General features: G+C 43.2%; 1 protein-coding gene across 1 annotated transcript in view; it reads right to left on the minus strand.

Annotated features, from left to right (window-relative positions):
• The window catches only part of lrp5 (low density lipoprotein receptor-related protein 5), a 191,107-nt gene that overhangs the window by 72,623 nt on the left and 103,200 nt on the right, over window positions 1–15,284 (minus strand). The gene's annotated exons all lie outside the window — the stretch shown is intronic.

The raw sequence follows: 15,284 nt of genomic DNA on the forward strand, positions 1-15,284 counted from the left end.
AACAAACAAAGAAAAACTGTTTTGGTCTCGATACGTAGTTTTCTCGTCCATGACAACTGTCCAGGGGATGAATTTCTTAGAACTCACTAGTTTAAGATGTTTTAAACCATGAAGTTATGCATAATAAGAGGTGTGGCCACTGAGAGACAGCTGGTATGTCATGAGCAGACTCAAGTCACAGAGACCACTAACAGTGACTGTGGACCAAGCGTTTCTGTCCGGTATGAGTATTTTATTATGAATGTATAACTAGAGTTCTTGCAAAATTCTATTTAACTGCATTAATGGTAAATGTCCACTAAGTGGACACACTGTTCCATTTCAAAAAACCTGAGTACAGGCTGCTGTGGCACACGAAGACTAACCTGATGCTTATAGTTGTAGATAATATGGCTTGTGCGGTTAATTGTCCAGTCAGATCCTCTAAGATGTCTGTGCTCCAGTATTTACGTTGAGTAAAATTTTCAAGTTATTTATTTGTTATGTTAGCACCATTAGAAGTGTTAGCAGGTATCAGTAGCTTAGCTAGCATTAGCTCTACTCCACACTAACTCTAACCCCAAAACTCTATAGTTAAGGTCTTATCCCACTGGGCTGTGACTGCTTGTGACCGGCATTTGCGAGGGAAATGGCGAGATTGGCGTGGAGTGGTGCCAACTCCTCACATGAATTGCTAGGTGTCGCTCACGTGTCAGCTGAATTTTGAACAGTTCGATGTTGGTGAGGTGACAAAACCCTTCGCCAAGAACTCAGAAAGCCATCGCAGGTGTTGTGAAGCCCGCTGATTGTAGTCACCAAGACTCATAATGTGTGAGAATCCTGAGGGAACGGTGGGAGGAGCTGACGACTCATGACGTTACATAGTGAGTGACTGAAAACAAAAATGAGGATCTGACATTATTCATCAGAGTCACACATGAGCTGCCATGGTAGCACGGCAAAATAGTGATGATTGGAAAGAGACGTTGTTTCTAGAAGTCCAACTGACGCTGCTCACCTGCTGACCGCATGTACATGTGGTCAGCAGGCTGGACACACCTGTCCATGGCAGCTGGGATTATCTTTTTTTTTTTAAATTCCTTAATTAGGACCACAACAAACAATTTGCATGCCGTTGGTGACCGTGAGAAGCGTGCAGGCATGGTCACTCCACAAGCACAGAGGTGGATTCAGCCAACGAGGACATCACTCTGAGGGAGGACATCGCACGCCATCTGTACGTGATATATATATATTTCATCACTGAGGGAGGGGGGGGCCCCACGCATGAGTGGGATAGCGGCAGCCTGGACCTCTTTGATCGCATGGTCTACTAGACATTATATATAATACAAGAGCAATCCAAGATTTCTGACGTCTGCCAATCCAGAAACGGATCACCTTCAAAATTCAGTGGAGTCTTCCATGGCCTAATACCCATCTCTGATGCAAATCTGCTAAGAATCCATGAAGTTGTTTTGACATAATCCTTCACAGCCTATATAAAGTGAAATCTTGATCCAGAATCCCGATCTGGATCACCTCCAAAATTCAGTGGAGCCTTCCATGGTCTAATATCTATCTGTGGTGCAAATTTGGTGAGAATCTGTGAAATAGTTTTGAAGTAATCCTTCTAACAGTTATCCTTCAAAGCCTATATAAAATGAAACTTGATCCAGAATCCGGATCTGGATCACCTCCAAAATTTAATGGAGTCTTTCGTGGCCTAATATGTATCTGTGGTGAGAATTTTTATCAAAATCTGTGTAGTAGTTTTGACATAATCTTTGTAACCGACAGTCAGACAAATAAATAAATAAACAGCGATTATATTATTATGTCCTTGGCGGATGTAATAATATAATATATATAATTCTGCAAATGCTTTCTATAACTGGGTGAGTGTTGTACTCACAGCTTTCTTCCCGATGTTTTTTTTCTTCTCTGTGGAGGGAAAAGGGTTTGTTATTATTTATTTATTTATTTTTCTGAGGACATAAGTGGATTTAACTTTAATGTCCCTGGTCAGCGCATGCCCAATGTGCATGCTGGACAGCATTCTGACATCATTCTGCATGACTGAGAGGCTTTCCACATGTTTCTTGCGTTTTTAATTATTATTTATTTTACTTTATTTTATTATTATTGTCAGTGCTTTTTCTGTCTGAAGTTGGGAGAATTTTCACAGCCTTGTTCACATAATAACAATGTAATAGTCCACATCCATCTTGAGCACTGTGTGCGCAAATGTATCATCATTTTCAGCCAAGCCAGTGATGCTCAAAGCCTGTGAGACTGCCATGTGGCATTCATGCGTAAATCCCTGCATCTGCAAAGGCTGCACCAGTGTTGTTTGACTTCTGCGTTTGTGCCGCACGCCATATCAGTGTCTCTTGCACAGTAAGTGTGCGCACTACTCAAGATTTATGGCCGTATTTTTGCCACCACTCCATGCAGCATTCAGCAGGGAGTCGGCCATGTCAGGTGGACCAATTCAGTGAGATTCCCTGTGAAAAAGTTATTTTTTCGCATGCATGATTGTGTCTCACCTCCTCTCCAACAGTTGTGTGTCAGTGGGATACGACCCTCACTACGGCGGGCATAATTTTTAATGACCACACCCGAGTGAACCGTTATGATAACCCCGACCCGGTTCACAAAAATATGATTTAGTAAAGCACTGGAACTAAGGTTAGCCCGTTAGATTTAGTTTGTTCAGTAACTCAAAGATGGGGGTGGCCTTCCCTAAGCTCCAGGACGTAGCAGAATAAGTGCTGCCAACACCCAGAGTCACTCTTTTTGAGCTTCCAGTGTATTTACTGTCTATGTTTTCAAGTTATTTGTGATTCTTATGTGTATGAAGATTTCTCAGGTCTCATGTTTCTCTGCAGTTTTTGTTGTTAGAGGTTTTTTATTTTCCATGTAAAACTCCACAGCTTGACTTGAAATTCAGAAACTGCTTTAGGAGTTGTGCTTACGAGTCTCATGGACAGACAGACAGACAGACTGCTACATACCCCCCCCCCTCCCCCCACCAAAAAAAACCCTTACTTTTGCCTTCCACAGTAAAATATAAGCCGGAGTCAAAGCTCTTTGGTGTAGTGGTGGTGATGTGTTTACACGTTCTCTGTGTAAGTGCACTTCAGTCAAATTCAATCCAGTACCAGACGGCAGAAACCTGATCCAGGCAAACCTGCCAACAACTCACCCGCTCTGTGTGTGTGTGTGTTGCTACAAACACAAAGTCAGCACTGACTTGGACAGAGCTGCAATTAGAACTCGTGTCCAGCCCTCATCTTCAGTGCCAGAACTATTACTGGAGCCGCTGCCACTGAAATAGACCCGAGCGTTTTATTTTAGACTCTGCAGTCAGCTGCAGTCTGCGTGTCACTGTGAGCGTGTCACACATTTTACACAACTGAGGTATTCTGTTTGAGAGATCCACCGAGCTCTCGTACACAAGATACAGCACATACGCTAGATATTCTGTCTTGGTGGCTTCCCTCACTAGTCTGCTTATACAGTACCATAACGTTTCTGTTGCTGAATGAATGATGGAAAATAGGTTGAAGAAAATGTTCATGTGTCCATCCCATGACTTATCTAAAGAAAACTGACTGTAAAAATCATGGAAAGTGATCAAATTATAGTTCTGGCTTTAATATTTTTATTAGGGCCCGAGTAGGCAACGTCCTACGAGGACCTTATTGTAATCGTGCTATTTATTATTATTTATTATTATTATTATTCTCACTCTTGAAATCGAAATTTCGGCCTCTTCCCATGCTCAAAAACTCACCAAACTTTCCAAAGTCGTCCGGCCGGATCCGAAATTAGATATTTTCGGGACATCGCACATGGTCGCAGAAAAATCGCGAAATAGCGCCCCCTAGAAATTTTCAAAAACCCCTCCGCATTGGGCTTTTTTCATCATAGCCTCACGAAATTCAGTACACATATTTACCATGTCAGGACGCACGAAAAAGTCTCTTACTGTCATGGTGAAATATCGACAGGAAGTCAGCCATTTTGATTTTAAGTTTCGATTTTGAACAAATTTTTGCTATTTTTGGCCATTTCCACTACTTACATTTGAACGAACCCGTCCTAGGGATTTTATCCGATCGTCTTCAAATTTGGTCAAAATCATCACAACACAATGGTGATCAAAAGTTATCAAAAGATTCTAATTAAGTCAAAAGGCGTGGCTGCTAGGGGTCATCAAACTTTGGTGAGCTGTTCGGAGCACGCCATTTCACTTCGAACGGCTGTCACGCCCACATACATCATCGTAGATCCTTCAAACTTGCTGGACATGATGAGGGCTCTGCCCTGAACGTCTACATATCTTAAGTTCCCACCTGCGCCATAGTGCCCCCTGGTGGTGGTGGGAAATGTCCTATTTTTACTTTAAGAGGTCCTGATGTCACATACTTAACACAATCATCTTCATTCCACTTCTAAAACATGCAGAAGAAATTGGTGAACGTAGGCGATGAACGGCGTGAAGTTACGAGTAACAGCGTCCGTGTGGCAGCGTGCCGAATATTGCCCATTCGCCATGAAATTACGTTCTTCATTTTGATGGCTTTAATTTTGTCACATCATCATGAAAATTGATACACAGGTCGAGCATGACAACCTCTTACAATTCATAGGGGCGTCGCCCATGGGAGGGGCAAAATGCCTCAATAGCGCCCCCTTGAAACTTTCAAAAACCCCTCCAGATAGGGTTTTTTTTGGAGTAGGGAGATGAAAATTGGTACACATGTGACTTTCATAGACGTACAAAAACGTCTCTTGCACCATGAGTCTACTCCAAACAGGAAGTCAGCCATTTTGAATTTTCTTCTCATTTTGGCATGATTTCCACATGTTGTATTTGAACGAACTCCTCCTAGGGATTTTGTCCAATGCACTTCAAATTTCTTTGACAGCATCCAAAGATGATAATGAACAAAAGTTATCGAAAGCTTTTCTCTATGTTGAAGGGTGTGGCCGCTATGGTGGCGCCATTTTGACCCTTTGCCATAGAACATCAAGTCATGATAACTCCTTCATGCTTTGCCTGATTCACTTGAAACTTCACATGTATGATGACGGTTGGCCCCTGAACACACCCAGCTCCTCTGTTTGTACACTGAGCGCCCCCTAGTGGATGACCAATCAACATGTCATAACTCCTTGATGCATTGTGTGATTTAAAATTTTAACTGTGTGATGAGTGGTTACCCCTGCATGCACATGCCCACATGTGGTCACAAGGGCACCCACTGGCCTGGGTAGGCGGTCGCGCGGAATGAGGGCCCGTATATGACTGATTGCAGTCCTAGTTATTATTATTATTATTCTCACTTTTGAAATCGAAATTTCGGCCTCTTCCCATGCTCAAAAACTCACCAAACTTTCCAAAGTTGTCCGGCCGGATCCAAAATTCGATATTTTGGGGGCATCGCACATGGTCGCAGAAAAAATCGCGAAATAGCGCCCCCTAGAAATTTTCAAAAACCCCTCCTCACTGGGCTTTTTTCATCGTAGCCTCACGAAATTCGGTACACATATTTACCATGCCATGACGCACGAAAAAGTCTCTTACTGTCATGGTGAAATATCGACAGGAAGTCGGCCATTTTGATTTTAAGTTTCGATTTTGAGTAAATTTTTGCCATTTTTGGCCATTTCCACTACTTACATTTGAACGAACTCATCCTAGGGATTTCATCCGATTAAGTCAAAAGGCGTGGCTGCTAGGGGTCGTCAAACTTTGGCGAGCTTTTTGGAGCACCCCATTTCCAGGCAGCGTGCCGAATATTGCCCATTCGCCATGAAATTACGTTCTTCCTTTTGACGGCTTTAATTTTGTCACATCATCATGAAAATTGATACACAGGTCGAGCACGACAACCTCTTACAATTCATAGGGGCGTCACCCATGGGCGGGGCAAAATGCCTCAATAGCGCCCCCTTGAAACTTTCAAAAACCCCTCCCCATAGGGGTTTTTTTGGAGTAGGGAGATGAAAATTGGTACACATGTGTGACTTGCATAGACGTACAAAAAAGTCTCTTGCACCATGGGTCTACTCTATACAGGAAGTCGGCCATTTTGAATCTTCTTCTCATTTTGGCGTGATTTACACATGTTGTATTTGAACGAACTCCTGCTAGGGATTTTGTCCAATGCACTTCAAATTTCTTCCACATCACCCACAGACGATACTGACCAAAAGTTATCGAAAGCTTTTCTTTATGTCGAAGGGTGTGGGCCGGTATGGCGCCACCATTTTGACCCTTCGCCATGGAACATTATACTTAAACAGGTCCTGATGTCACATACTTAACACCATCAACTTCCTTCCACTTCTAAAACATGCTGAACAACTTGCTGAACATAAGCGATGATCGCCATGAACTTACGAGTAACTGCTTCTGTGTGGTGGCGTACCGAATATCAACCCTTTCGCCATGAAATTACGTTCTTCCTTTTGACGGCTTTAATTTTGTCATATCATCATGAAAATTGATACACAGGTCAAGCATGACAACCTCTTACAATTCATAGGGGCGTTGCCCGTGGGCGGGGCAAAATGGCTCAACAGCGCCCCCTTGAAACTTTCAAAAACCTTTCAAAAAGGTTTTTTTGTACTAGGGAGATGAAAATTGCTACACGTTTTCTCTATGTTGAAGGGTGTGGCCGCTATGGTGCCGCCATTTTGACCCTTTGCCATGGAACATCAAGTCATGATAACTCCTTCATGCTTTGCCTGACTGACTTGAAACTTCACATGTATGATGACGGTTGACCCCTGAACACACCCGGCCCCTCTGTTTGTACACTGAGCGCCCCCTAGTGGATGAACAATCAACATGTCATAACTCCTTGATGCACTGTGTGATTTGTTTAAAATTTTAACTATATGATGAGTGGTTGCCCCTGCATGCACATACCCACATGTGCTCACAAGGGCACCCACTGGCCTGGGTAGGCGGTTGCGCGGAACGAGGGCCTGCAGTCCTAGTTTAATTTGTAATGTTGTAGATTTATTTTCACTATTTTCATTGTGACTTTAAACATCACATGCACACGTACCAACTTGTGTGTGTGTGTGTGTGTGTCACACACCATATTTTCCATCCAAGTTGCACCGGAATATAAGTCGCATTGGTCCAAAAATGCATCTTGGAAAAAATTCAGATGGTGGATATATATATATATATATATATATATATATATATATATATATATACACTCAACAAAAATATAAACGCAACACTTTTGGTTTTGCTCCCATTTTGTATGAGATGAACTCAAAGATCTAAAACTTTTTCCACATACACAATATCACCATTTCCCTCAAATATTGTTCACAAACCAGTCTAAATCTGTGATAGTGAGCACTTCTCCTTTGCTGAGATAATCCATCCCACCTCACAGGTGTGCCATATCAAGATGCTGATTAGACACCATGATTAGTGCACAGGTGTGCCTTAGACTGCCCACAATAAAAGGCCACTCTGAAAGGTGCAGTTTTATCACACAGCACAATGCCACAGATGTCGCAAGATTTGAGGGAGCGTGCAGTTGGCATACTGACAGCAGGAATGTCAACCAGAGCTGTTGCTCGTGTATTGAATGTTCATTTCTCTACCATAAGCCATCTCCAAAGGCGTTTCAGAGAATTTGGCAGTACATCCAACCAGCCTCACAACCGCAGACCACGTGTAACCACACCAGCCCAGGACCTCCACATCCAGCATGTTCACCTCCAAGATCGTCTGAGACCAGCCACTCGTGTTGTGAAAGTGTAGGAACACGGACCCACAACAGGGGGCGCAATGAACGGACAATGGAGAAGGTAAATAACAAGGTTTACTATTGTGAAACGAGCACAATAAATACAACAATCACAATTTGGGGTCGAATCCGCTGGTGTCGTGTGGGCAGGCTCGAAGGTAGGAGACGTCCGTCTCAGTCGAACCGGAACCACCCAGATCTCCTCTGCCACCGAACCCTGGAAATACTGGAACCGCCAAGTCCCGAATTCCCAGGTGGCCACTGCCTCCGCTCGTCGGATCCGGTACTGCTGGCGGGAGAGAGCAACAACACACAGGTGTGGATGCGACCGCACCCAGTAACGGAGAGGGGAGAAGCCGCCTCCACCCCTTGTGAAAGTACAGCAGGAAGGTGAGTACTTATCCAAGCAATGAAGCTATCAGTAGTCAACAGTCCTGAAAAGGTTTAACAAGTTTAGCTGGTTGTTCAGAATATAAATGCAGAGAATATTACCTCAGTCTTAGGCGATATCTCGGCACTGAGGTGGAGACGCCGTCCTCCTGATATACCTCTGTGCTGAGTGGAACAGCTGTGTCTGGTGATGGGTGACAGCTGTCACCCAGGCTACTCCCATAACGCGGCAGCGCCCTCTGGTGCCTGGAGCCCGCACTCCAGGCAGGGCGCCCTCTGGTGGTGGTGGGCCAGCAGTACCTCCTCTTCAGCGGCCCACACAACAACTCGGACAGCTGCTGAAACAATCGGTTTGCATAACCAAAGAATTTCTGCACAAACTGTCAGAAGCTGTCTCAGGGAAGCTCATCTGCATGCTCGGCGTCCTCATCGGGGTCTCGACCTGACTCCAGTTCGTCGTCGTAACCGACTTGAGTGGGCAAATGTTCACATTCGCTGGTGTTTGGCACGCTGGAGAGGTGTTCTCTTCATGGATGATGCGAAGGAGATGTGTTGCACTGCATGAGGCAAATGGTGGTCACACCAGATACTGACTGGTATCCCCCCCCAATAAAACAAAACTGCACCTTTCAGAGTGGCCTTTTATTGTGGGCAGTCTAAGGCACACCTGTGCACTAATCATGGTGTCTAATCAGCATCTTGATATGGCACACCTGTGAGGTGGGATGGATTATCTCAGCAAAGGAGAAGTGCTCACTATCACAGATTTAGACTGGTTTGTGAACAATATTTGAGGGAAATGGTGATATTGTGTATGTGGAAAAAGTTTTAGATCTTTGAGTTCATCTCATACAAAATGGGAGCAAAACCAAAAGTGTTGCGTTTATATTTTTGTTGAGTATATATACACAGTATAAATAAGTTAGTGGTTTTATATGGTGACATACGTAAAGGGAACATGGAAACAAATTTTGATGGAAATCACCATACAAAAGGAGGTTTTGCTTCCATGTAAATACGAGGTCTGTTAGAAAACTATCCGACCTTTTTATTTTTTGCAAAAACCATATGGATTTGAATCACGTGTGATTGCATCAACCAAGCTTGAACCTTCGTGCGCATGTGTGAGTTTTTTCACGCCTGTCGGTTGCGTCATTCGCCTGTGAGCAGGCTTTGTGTGAGCAGTGGTCCACCCCCCTTGTCGGATTTTTATTGCGAGTAAAATGTCTGAACGATTTGGAGCTTTGCTGCATCAAATTTTTTTCCAGAAACTGTGAGAGACAGCCAGGTGGACACCATTCGGAAAATTCAGATGGCTTTCAGGGACGATTTTATGGGGATTACACAGATTAAGGAGTGTTACAGCCGGTTTAAAGACCACCCACAGCGGCTGAGAGCGCGGTGCACTCCGAGTGGTGATCGACAGGCTTAAACGACCAGATCATTTCCAAAGTGAAGGCTTTGTTGATCCGAGACGTCGTCTGACTACCAGAGAAATGGCAGAAAATGTGGACATCAGCACTTTTTCGGCACATTCCACTGTTAAAGGAGTTTTTGTCATGGAAAGAGGAGCGGAGGAATGCGCCACAGAGCCGCGAATGGCGCGTGACAAAAGCACCTCCGTGTTGGTCTCACAGGACGGCTTTCAGATGGCTTTCGGTGGCTTTTCAGTCGTGTGACTATCCGAGAAATTGTGGATGAGCTGGACATGCCAGAACATGTCCTGTGAGGCTTCATCACGGCATTGCTTTGCACCATGCGGCTCCGTCCCGACGCGCGAATTCCTCCGCACATCTGTCTCAATGTGCCGAAAAAGTGCTGATGTCCACGTCTTCTGCAATTTCTGTGGTAGTCAGACGACGTCCCGGATCAACGTTCGACGTTCAGTTTGGAAATGAACAGCACATTCCACTGTTACAGGAGTTTTTGTCATGGAAAGAGGAGCGGAGGAATTCGCGCATCGGGACGAAGCCGCATGGCGCAAAGCAATGCCGTGACGAAGCCTCACAGGACATGTTCTGGCATGTCCAGCTCATCCAAAATTTCTCGGATAGTCACATGACTGAAAAGTCACCAAAAGCCGTCTGAAAGCCATCTGAAAGCCGTCCTGTGAGACCAACACGGAGGTGCTTTTGTCACGCGCCATTCGCGGCTCTGTGGCGCATTCCTCCGCTCCTCTTTCTATGACAAAAACTCCTGTAACAGTGGAATGTGCCGAAAAAGTGCTGATGTCCACATCTTCTGCCATTTCTGTGGTAGTCAGACGACGACCCGGATCAACAAAGCATTCACTTTGGAAATGATCTGGTCGTTTCAGCCTGTCGATCACTACCCGGAGTGCACCGCACTCTCAGCCGCTGTGGGTGGTCTTTAAACCGGCTGTAACACTCCTTAATCTGTGTAATTCCCATAAAATCGTCCCTGAAAGCCATCTGAATTTTCCGAACGGTGTCCACCTGGAGGTCTCTCACAGTTTCTGGAAAAATTTGATGCAGCAAAGCTCCAAATCATTCAGACATTTTACTCGCAATAAAAATCCGACGAGGGGGGGTGGACCACTGCTCACACAAAGCCTGCTCACAGGCGAATGATGCAACCGACAGGCGTGAAAAAACTCACGCATGCGCACGAAGGTTCAAGCTTGGCTGATGCAATCACACGTGATTCAAATCCATATGGTTTTTTAAAAAAATAAAAAGGTCAGATAGTTTTCTAACAGACCTTGTATACCTGAAGCTGGTAAGCAGATGCAGATTATAATCTTTTAGAGGTGGTGATTCATTAATGTGGTCATGAGATGGTATTTTGTTGAAACTGTCAATGTTTGTGGCCTGCCATGTCATCAGCTGGGTAGCAAGGTCAACGTGCTACACGTCTCAACTTCAGTCTGTCCAACTTGGCGATTGAGAGAGACTGCCGAAACATGTGAGTGTTCCAATGAACATTAAGCTGACATGTGGCTGTTGTATTGGGTTGTACGGGAATTATTCATTTGTGTTGTGTGCTTGTGATTTCCAGCTGCTCACTGTTTCCACCTCTGTTTTTTAAAACAGAAAGGTAGTTTCATAGTGTGTTTTTCATTTCAAGTGTAAAGAAAATTTGCAGTCGTGAATCGTGATTTTTTTTCTTAATGTATAGAAGTCACACTGAACACTAAGTCACAGGACCTCTAAAACTAGTAAACAACAACAAAAACAACAAAAAATGACTTGTACTCCGGATATATATACATATATATATACATATATACGAGGTCTGTCCATAAAGTATCGTACCTTTTTATTTTTTTTTTAAATATATGGATTTGATTCATATGTTTTCACGTCAGACAAGCTTGAACCCTCGTGCGCATGCGTGAGTTTTTCCACGCCTGTTGGTGACGTCATTCACCTGTGAGCATGCCTTGTGGAAGGAGTGGTCCAGCCCCGTCGTCGGATTTTCATTGTCTGGAAATGGCGGAATGATTTGGCCTCCGTTTCGGCGTGCCAGAGGACAAGTTCGGACATGCCTACCTCGGCTTTCAATGCTTACCAGTCGAGTGAGTTATAAGAGAAATTGTGGAGAACTGGACATGTCCAAACTTGTCCTCTGACACGCCGAAACGGAGGCGTTCTTTGTCTCGCTCGAACAGCAAATCGGTTGTGATGCACAAAGCCTCCGCGCGGCTTTCCATGACAAAATCTTTTGTTAAAAGTGAAATCTGCCAGAAAATGGTTGATGTCCAGCTCTTGTGATAACCAGAGAAAGTGCACACGACGGTCCCAGCTCCACACAGCCATCAATTTAGAAATGATCCAGTGGTTCGTGCCTGTCGTTGCGGCTTGGAGCGCGGCGCTCTGAGCGCCATCCTTAAAGCTGTAGTAATAGTCCTTATTCTCTGTGAAGCCCGTAAAATTTTCACCGAAAGCCAGATACATTTTTCGAATGGTTTCCAGGTGCCAGTCTCTAACAGCTTCTGAAAAAATTCTGATGGAAAAAACCCCCAAATCATTCCATCATTTCCAGACAATGAAAATCCGACAACTGGGCGGGACCACTCCTTCCACAAGGCATGCTCACAGGTGAATGACGTCACCGACAGGCGTGGAAAAACTCACGCATGCGCACAAGGGTTCAAGCTTGTCTGACGTGAAAACATATGAATGAAATCCATATAGTTAAAAAAAAAATAAAAAGGTACGATACTTTATGGACAGACCTCGTACATATACAAATATACATATACAAATATACATATATATACATATATATATATATACAACCCCTGGCAAAAATTATGGAATCACCGGCCTCGGAGGATGTTCATTCAGTTGTTTAATTTTGTAGAAAAAAAGCAGATCACAGACATGACACAAAACTAAAGTCATTTCAAATGGCAACTTTCTGGCTTTAAGAAACACTATAAGAAATCAGGAAAAAAAATTGTGGCAGTCAGTAACGGTTACTTTTTTAGACCAAGCAGAGGGAAAAAAATATGGAATCACTCAATTCTGAGGAAAAAAATTATGGAATCATGAAAAACAAAAGAACGCTCCAACACATCACTAGTATTTTGTTGCACCACCTCTGGCTTTTATAACAGCTTGCAGTCTCTGAGGCATGGACTTAATGAGTGACAAACAGTACTCTTCATCAATCTGGCTCCAACTTTCTCTGATTGCTGTTGCCAGATCAGCTTTGCAGGTTGGAGCCTTGTCATGGACCATTTTCTTCAACTTCCACCAAAGATTTTCAATTGGATTAAGATCCGGACTATTTGCAGGCCATGACATTGACCCTTTGTGTCTTTTTGCAAGGAATGTTTTCACAGTTTTTGCTCTATGGCAAGATGCATTATCATCTTGAAAAATGATTTCATCATCCCCAAACATCCTTTCAATTGATGGGATAAGAAAAGTGTCCAAAATATCAACGTAAACTTGTGCATTTATTGATGATGTAATGACAGCCATCTCCCCAGTGCCTTTACCTGACATGCAGCCCCATATCATCAATGACTGTGGAAATTTACATGTTCTCTTCAGGCAGTCATCTTTATAAATCTCATTGGAACGGCACCAAACAAAAGTTCCAGCATCATCACCTTGCCCAATGCAGATTCAAGATTCATCACTGAATATGACTTTCATCCAGTCATCCACAGTCCACAATTACTTTTCCTTAGCCCATTGTAACCTTGTTTTTTTCTGTTTAGGTGTTAATGATGGCTTTCATTTAGCTTTTCTGTATGTAAATCCCATTTCCTTTAGGAGTTTTCTTACAGTTCGGTCACAGACGTTGACTCCAGTTTCCTCCCATTCGTTCCTCATTTGTTTTGTTGTGCATTTTTGATTTTTGAGACATATTGCTTTAAGTTTTCTGTCTTGACGCTTTGATGTCTTCCTTGGTCTACCAGTATGTTTGCCTTTAACAACCTTCCCATGTTGTTTGTATTTGGTCCAGAGTTTAGACACAGCTGACTGTGAACAACCAACATCTTTTGCAACATTGTGTGATGATTTACCCTCTTTTAAGAGTTTGATAATCCTCTCCTTTGTTTCAACTGACATCTCTCGTGTTGGAGCCATGATTCATGTCAGTCCACTTGGTGCAACAGCTCTCCAAGGTGTGATCACTCCTTTTTAGATGCAGACTAACGAGCAGATCTGATCTGATGCAGGTGTTAGTTTTGGGGATGAAAATTTACAGGGTGATTCCATAATTTATTCCTCAGAATTGAGTGATTCCATATTTTTTTCCCTCTGCTTAGTCTAAAAAAGTAACCGTTACTGACTGCCACAATTTTTTTTCCTGATTTCTTATAGTGTTTCTTAAAGCCAGAAAGTTGCCATTTGAAATGACTTTAGTTTTGTGTCATGTCTGTGATCTGCTTTTTTTCTACAAAATTAAACAACTGAATGAACATCCTCCGAGGCCAGTGATTCCATAATTTTTGCCAGGGGTTGTATATATTTTTTCCCCCCTTAATTTAACTTAAAAGCTGAAGGTGTTGTGCGTGTGAGACCACTTTTCTCTCTTTGAGGAATACAGCTGCTGTTAATGGCTGAATCATTTCAGAGCCCATAAATCCAGAAGAAAGCACCAATGAAGTGATGAATTACACCCTTTAATATCCAGAACACAAAATGCTAAATTAGATTTCTTGCCTCTTTGATGAGAAACCATGCATCCAGCTATCTGTTTAGTGAATACTAATTTAAATTTCCATTCAGAGGGCGGGGTGGGGGGCGCAAGCAAACAGAAATAAACCCCACCCCATTCACTTTGATGGGCCTCTGAACCGAAGGAGGTTCCTGACCCTCCACAAAAAAGCTTTTCATTTATCACTGTGACACAATTAGACATGGCCATCCCAGAGAAAAGACAGCGGAGACTCCTTTTCTTTGCGCTCTCCTCCTTGCCTCTTTCTCTCCGCTGGCTTTTTCAGTAAGAATTATGCACTGGGAGTGTGGGTTTTTCTATGCTTTCTTCATTTTGGCTGTGAGAATGCCTCATTTCTTGACGGATGCAGGGGGGGAAAAAGAGAGCAAACAGAAGAGAAACAAAGGTCTGATGGGAAACGCAGGGAGAAGTCAGATCATCACAGGACAGTTCACATACGCTGGAAGACAAACATGGATCAGCGTCACCACACGCAGGATGAAAGAGAGCAGCAGCAAGCGGATCACCGCCAGATTCCCAAAACAAACACGTAATAAAGAAACGGTCACTGCCAACATCATTCCAAGCTGTGGAATCAATTACACACACACGCACGGCAACTCCACAGCAGAACTGATCAATCGATCCATTTATCCCCATAAAGATTATCAATTAAAAGAAAAATAGACAAAATTCTGTGAGGACAGACTCTTTTGATTTTAAAGATAACCTGGTTTCAGGATTCTGCAAACACAGATTTCTTTAAACAAGAACCAGATCTTAAACTGGATTTCATATGTGGAGATCTAGTTTTAATCTGTTTTAAACTTCAGGGGATTACAGTAGTTTTGCAACTGTTTGCCAAGCTATTACAATATAAACATTACAAATATTGCAATTGCAGCTTTATTACAAAATTCAAAGAAAACATTAAAACATTCCATACAGTTTCATACAGATTAATAAATACATCTTGTAACT

The sequence above is a fragment of the Thalassophryne amazonica genome, chromosome 8 (assembly GCF_902500255.1).
Source record: "Thalassophryne amazonica chromosome 8, fThaAma1.1, whole genome shotgun sequence".
NCBI lineage: Eukaryota > Metazoa > Chordata > Actinopteri > Batrachoidiformes > Batrachoididae > Thalassophryne > Thalassophryne amazonica.